Source organism: Triticum dicoccoides, chromosome 7B (assembly GCF_002162155.2).
Source record: "Triticum dicoccoides isolate Atlit2015 ecotype Zavitan chromosome 7B, WEW_v2.0, whole genome shotgun sequence".
Taxonomy (NCBI): domain Eukaryota; kingdom Viridiplantae; phylum Streptophyta; class Magnoliopsida; order Poales; family Poaceae; genus Triticum; species Triticum dicoccoides.
The window spans coordinates 391711347-391718692 of NC_041393.1; positions in this window are offsets into that span (position 1 = coordinate 391711347).

A 7346-nucleotide genomic window follows, 5' to 3' on the forward strand; every position below is an offset into this window, starting at 1 on the left:
TGCCGCCACCACCAAGAAGGAACGATGACCACCATCAAGACGAGGGTGCTGGGGGCTTCCAGGAGCCGCGTGCCATCGCTTGCATCCTGGGCGGAGCTCAAGCCCCAGCCTCATAGTGCATCTTCAAGCAGTTTGCCCGCAAGGTGAATGCAATCCTCCCCAAGCTCGAGGCCACACGCCTGCTCAGGTGGTCCAAGTGTGCTGCTACTTTCAGCTCAGCAGACCAGCTCAAGTGCGCGGCCATCGCTGGCGCTCTCCCGATGCTTTGTTCACCCGTCATCAGCAACATGCAAGTCACCAAGACTCTCATTGACGGCGGTGCAGGCCTTAACGTTCTGTCCGTCGAGATGTTCGACAACCTTCAATTACCCTACGATCAGTTTCAGCCTACCAATCCTTTCTCAGGAGTGACCGACGGCTCCACCACCCCGATAGGGCAGGTCCGCCTCCGAGTCACCTTCGGGCAGCGCGACAACTACCGCACCGAGCTCATCGACTTCGACATCACCCACATCCGTCTGCCATACAATGCAATCCTCGGGTACCCAGCCCTGGCCAAGTTCATGGCAGTGACCCATCACGGCTACAATGTCCTCAAGATGCCAGGAAGTGGCGGAATCATCATAGTCCCATGCAAAGAAAGAGATGCGGTGTGCTCCCTCGAGCATGCCTTCCAAGCTACAGAAATCGACGACCTCGACAGCAAGGTGCGAGTACCCTCCTAAGGCCATCCCCAAGAAGAAGAAGCAACTGCTCCGCGCAGGGCCTCAGGCAAGCGGTGCCTCAAGCGGCGCCACGACTGGATCGGCGCCCGCACCTGGGGCGCCTCCCTCCATCGCATAGGAAGGTGCGCCTAGCGCCCTTCTCGGGTAGGGCTCGAGGGCTCTCTTCTGGAGGGCCTCAGACCTTGCCAACATCACGAGGGAGGCGCTCGGGCACCATTTGGAGGAGTGCTTTGTGGCACAACTCCCTCAGGAGGACACAGGGCGAGGAGCGCCCAGCGCTCAGGAGTTTGTTACCAAGACCACTCAGGAACTGCAGGATGCGCGGGCCATGCGCGGCAATCGGCGCTCACCTGGTGAAGCCTCCCATCCAGGCGAGGATGCCGGGATGCGCGTTTGCATCGACGTCCCAGGGCTCAACAGGGCTGCGCCTCAGGAGCTCTTCTGAACTTCGCGCCTGGGACACCGCGAGGGCCCACCGCATAGCTACGTTCGCATGCCTTTCGGCCTGCCGAGCGTGGCATCCACCTACCAACGCAACCTGTGGTGCGTCCTGGCGGCTCAGGAGGCCAGGCACCACAAAGTCCTGGCGGAGATGGAGACGGTCCTCAAGGCACCACCTGGACCCCTAGAGCCTCCCGAGGCTCAGGGCCCCGATGGCTCGTGAGGAGCAACCCTTCACCGTGTACCTTCAGCTGCCCCAACATCCCTTCATCAAGAGAATCAGGTGACATTCTCCAAGTTCATTTAGCTGGGAGCGCCCTCAGGGCTGCGTCATTCCCAGGCCGCATGGGTCCGTCCCCCGACAGAGGTCTCCTTCTCCCTTAGCAGCGAGACCAGTCGCTACCTCTTTTCAATCAATCTTTCATATTGTATGCCTTTTCTGTATCTCTTCTTATGCCTTTAGCCTACCTTGTTGGGGGCGCCCCTCGGGCTGCATCATCCCCAAGCCGCTCGGGCCTGACCCAGCAGCATGTATCTCTCCTGCGTTTACTTAAGCCAGCTTGCTTTCCATGCTTAATTAATCTATCTATGACTATAACCTGCTTGATTGCAACCAAACCCGAGAGCTGCTCACTCTGGCATGGCGCTTGTGCCTGGGTCCGTCCCTGCAATGTCGACAAATCTGAGCGACCGAGCTTTGGCCGCGCGTGCCACCTCACCAGGCCCTCAGTGCCTCCGTTCTCTGGCAAAGCAATCAGTGGCCGCTCGGCTATCATAATGGCAATCTTCACCCTACCTCGTGCTGATTTGCAGGAACCGTCTGAGGACCATGATAGGCGGCACCACGGGCTCCCTCTTCTCCCATGTAATCTACTTGCGCATTAAAGGGGGGCTCCTAAGCATCGCGACTCAGGAGCTCTTACTGGCTCTCCAACCCTCACCCCCCTGGCCTTGACCACGGCATCGCGACCTGGCATACCAGCGGTGGCTGAGGTTGCTCGAGGGTCGGGACCTGAGAACATAGAGCACGAAGGAGAGCATGGGAGGAGAGGAAGACTCGTACGGGCCCGATCTTTCTAAGATACGACCGCCTGCGCACGAGCCTGGCGCCTCGCGAAGCACCGACCCTAGACTGCCAAGATAAGTTTCACGCTCGGGTCAACCAATCGCTCCGACATAGGGTTCTCACTCGTGTTTCCCCATTACGGCGACGTAACCTCCCTTTCCTGCCTCTTGGCGGTCACTTGGGCGCTAAAGGGGACCTCCTAAGCATCGCGTCTCAGGGGCTCTTACTGGACCTCGGGCCGCTCACCTCCTGGCCTTGACCATGGCATCGCAACCTGGCATACCAGCGACGGCTGAAGCCTGCCTGGGGACCGGGACCTGTCGGCGTAGAGCACCAAGCCGTCGCGGGGTTGGAAAGGGAAAACCGAGCCAAAACGGGACACGCATATGCACATTTTCATAATAAGGATAATATCAACAAAAGATATTGCGGAGGCGTACCTCTCGATTCTTCGCAGGAAACAAAAGGAAAAGCTTCAAGGAGTCTTATCTACACGTGCCCCTGTGGATGACGCCATCATCAACAGTGGGCCACCAGAGGCTGGCGCCAACATCATCCAGATCGGCGGTGGCGGCCAGATGCTGCAGCCCTGCTCCGGGCTCGGCGAGAGCTTGGAGGCACGTAGCTGTCGTCGCTCATCTCCGGAGTCTCGTAGAGCTCGGGAGAATCGCTGGACTCCCAAGCGTCACTACTGCTTCCAGAGGAGCCGCTGGCGATGCGGACAATGGGCCCTGCCCCTGCTGCGGCACCGACCTGATGGATCCTCCCAGAGAAGCACTCCAGGAGGCGGCCTTCTGCGTCGAAGACCTTGAAGAACAGCATGGAGGCGCCGCCGTACTCGAAGTGGATCGCGAGGGCGCCCTCCGCACGGCACACTCGAGCGACCTCACCCCAGCCTTGGGTCATGAAGATCTTGCCCGAGGAGACGGCTTGAACTTCCGCTCCAGTTGCCGGCGCGTCGTAGTCGGCGTGCTGCAGCCAAAGCTCGAGGGCCCCCCTGGGCGGCATCTCGGCAGAGAAGAAAGAGGGGAAGCGGATCCAAGTGCTCGGGGGCATCATTGCCCACAGCACAAGCTCGCGCGAAGAGTCTGTGGCGTGGACTCCAGGGGCGGCGACGCGCGCCACCGCGATACGGCGACCATGGCCATGGCGCGTGCGCCGATGCTCGCCGCCTCTTCCTCCTGAGCCCTCGGCTTGGGCCTATAGGGGTAACGGATACCTAGGAGGAGGCCGCTCACACCAAGGCCTCGTCACCACCTGCATCGCCACCGCGTCGCGGCGGTGGACCGGCCTCTTCTTCGGCGGGAGCGGCCCCGGCTCGTCACGGGGAGTCTTTCCTTTCTCCGCCATAGAAAACCTTCGGATGGGCGCTGAGGGAGTCCCGGACTAGGGGGTGTCCGGATAGCCGAACTACCATCATCGGCCGGACTCCAAGACTATGAAGATACAAGATTGAAGACTTCGTCCCGTGTCCGGATGGGACTTTCCTTGGCGTGGAAGGCAAGCTTGGCGATACGGATATGTAGATCTCCTACCTTTGTAACCGACTCTGTGTAACCCTAGCCCTCTCCGGTGTCTATATAAACCGGATGGCTTTAGTCCGTAGGACGAACAACAATCATACCATAGGCTAGCTTCTAGGGTTTAGCCTCCTTGATCTCGTGGTAGATCTACTCTTGTAACCCACATCATCAATATTAATCAAGCAGGACATAGGGTTTTACCTCCATCAATAGGGCCCGAACCTGGGTAAAAACATCGTGTCCCTCGTCTCCTGTTACCATCCGCCTAGAAGCACAGTTCGGGACCCCCTACCCGAGATCCGCCGGTTTTGACACCGACATTGGTGCTTTCATTGAGAGTTCCTCTGTGCCGTCGCGATCAGGAAGGATGCCTTCTCCCGTATTTAAAGACGGCACCGTCATCAAGAGAGCTTTGGCCGCCGGCCAAACTGTCCGGCTAGGTGGTTTTCTTATGACCGCCTGTTCGGCCACCTCTCCGATGATGACCTCTCAGGTCATCAAAAGCGATCTTCACGTCAGCCCGGAATTCACCGAGCAGTTAGATCCGATTGAGCTCTCCTCTGTAAACGAGCTCTTGGATCGCATCACCGCCCTGGGAGTCGCCACATACTACGATCAGATTGGGCTTAAACCCGATCTGAGAGAGATTAACTCTCCTCAGGCCACCCACCATGTTGTCGTGGTAGAGGAACAATGCGGCAACCCTTCTTCTACGTTGAAAACCAACTATGTCCGGATTCCCGATCCCTCCAAGCCGGATTCCCGCGAAGGGACGGACGCTAATCAAATACTGAACTTAGAGTCAGGCATCGGACTAGATTCGTTGGAAAGCATCCAGCAAGTCAAGCTTCCAAATCCGGAAACTTCTTGGCCTTTGAGCCTCAGATCGGGCGGGGTTCCGAACTTGATTCCACCCGCCCACCCAAACATGAGCGATCTATCTCGAATACGGCAAGAGCCCGATGAAAAAGTACATCATTACTGGGCCAGATTCCTCCTAGTTATGAACAGGATAAAGGACTGCTACGAAGAAAGCGTGATCCGGAAAAATGCGTCTTCGGCGTACCAGCCGGAAAGCTCTTGGGCTTCATCGTATCCGGTAGAGGAATTGAAGCAAACCCGGCCAAAATCTGAGCTCTGTCACAATTGGATATTCCAAAAGACCTCAAGCAAATACAAAAACTAACCGGATGCGTAGCAGCCTTAACTCGCTTCATCTCCCGTTTGGGAGAAAAGGCTCTGCCCCTCTACCGCCTCCTCCGGCGCACCGAACATTTCGAATGGACGGATGCTGCCACAGCCGGACTCGAAGAAATAAAAGCCATACTGGCAACAAATCCGGTCCTGGCCGCGCCCAACCTGGGCGAATCTATGTTATTATATATCGCAGCAACACATCAAGTTGTCAGTGCGGTACTCGTCGTCGAGGAGAGACAGAAGGGCACAGATTCCCTCTTCAAAAACCAGTGTACTACGTATCCACTGTTCTAACTCCATGCAAGTCCCGGTACCCACATTATCAAAAAATAGCATATGCGGTGTTCATGGCATCCCGGAAGCTGCGACACTACTTTCAAGAGTGTTCCATAACGGTGGCCTCCGAAGTACCTCTCAATGATATTATAAACAATCGCGACGCAACGGGCAGGATTGCAAAATGGGCTAATGAGCTCTTACCATTTGACATAACCTATAAACCACGGCGAGCTATAAAGTCGCAGGTTCTGGCCGACTTCGTCGCCGAATGGACCGAAGCCAAACTCCCTAAAGAATACGGCGCATACTCCAATTGGATCATGCATTTCGACGGATCCAAAATGTTGGCTGGCTTGGGGGCTGGCGTCGTCCTGACATCCCCAACTGGAGACACAATCCAATACGTACTTCAAATAATGTACATGGACTCCAATAACGCAGCCGAATATGAGGCCCTTCTACATGGCCTCCGGATGGCAATCTCCATGGGCATTCAACGCCTAGAGGTGCGCGGGGATTCAAACCTCGCAATATCCCAAGTAAATGGAGACTTTGATGCCAAAGATCCAAAAATGGCAGCTTACCGCAACGCCGTCCTAAACATGTCAGCTCGGTTCGAAGGACTCGAATTCCACCATGTAGCCCGGGATAATAACCAGGCAGCAGACGTGTTAGCACGCATCGGCGCGAAACGAGACGCCGTCCCTCCAAACATCTTCCTGGAACGGCTCTTCAAGCCATCCGTGTTATGGGAAGAGGAGTCCGGAAATAACAATCTGGAGCCAGCTGCATCACCTAACTCAGACCATTCTGACACAATCGGCGGCTCAGCCAACGAAATAACACCTTCAGCTCATGAAATAATGGCAGTAATTGCCCCATGGACAGAACCATTCCTAGCCTACTTAATTTGGCAGGAACTTCCCGAAGACCAAAATGAGGTCCGCTGCATAGTTCGACGATCTAAAGCCTACAAGGTCCACGAGGGAGAACTTTATAAGAAAAGCACAACCGGAGTCCTTCAAAGGTGTATCTCCGAAGAGGAGGGGCGGAATCTCTTGGCTAAAATTCACGCCGGACTCGGCGGGCACCACGCTGCAGCCCGGGCACTCGTAGGCAAGGCCTTCCGTACAGGATTTTATTGGCCGACAGCCCGGGCAGATGCTCAGAAATTAGTCCAACGATGCATCGGTTGCCAGCTCTTTGCTAATCAGAGCCACATGCCACCCACCGCCCTCAAGACTATACCCATTACTTGGCCGTTCGCGGTCTGGGGGCTTGACATGGTTGGACCCCTTAAAGGGGGAACCCACAAGCACAAATACTTATTGGTCATGGTGGACAAATTCACCAAATGGATTGAGGCCAAGCCAGTTAAAACGGCAGAATCCGGACCGGTGATAGACTTCCTATCCGGGGTAGTACACCGTTTTGGCGTCCCCCACAGCATCATCACTGATAACGACACGAACTTCATGGCCGACGAGGTTAAACTTTGGTGCAAAAACATGGGCATCAAGCTCGATTACGCTTCAGTCTATCACCCCCAAACTAACGGCCAAGTCGAGCGAGCAAATGGTCTAATCATGAGCGGCATCAAACCCAGACTAGTGCGTTCCCTCAAGGAATCTAACACGCACTGGGTAGAGGAGCTTGACTCCGTACTCTGGGGGCTGCGGACCACGCCAAACCGAACTACTGGATTCACACCATTTTTCATGGTGTATGGCGTAGAGGCAGTTCTGCCTTGCGATATAATTCATGACTCACCTCGTGTGCGTGTGTACGAAGAAAGAGAAGCCGAGTTGGATCGTCAAAACAGTTTGGACGCCTTAGAGGAGGAGCGGGACATGGCAAAGGCTCGTTCCGCATTCTATTAGCAGCAGGCTCGAAGATATCAAAGCAGAGAAGTACGGGCCAAAACTTACAATGTCGGCGAACTTGTTCTATGCCTGACGGACAAGAAAAAGGACAAACTTAAGCCCAAGTGGGAAGGTCCCTTCATCATTGACCAAGTCCTGACCGGCGAAGCATACCGTCTACGTAAAGCATCTGACAACCGACTCGAGCCGAACCCATGGAACGCAGCCCGTCTCCGAAGATTCTACGCCTAAA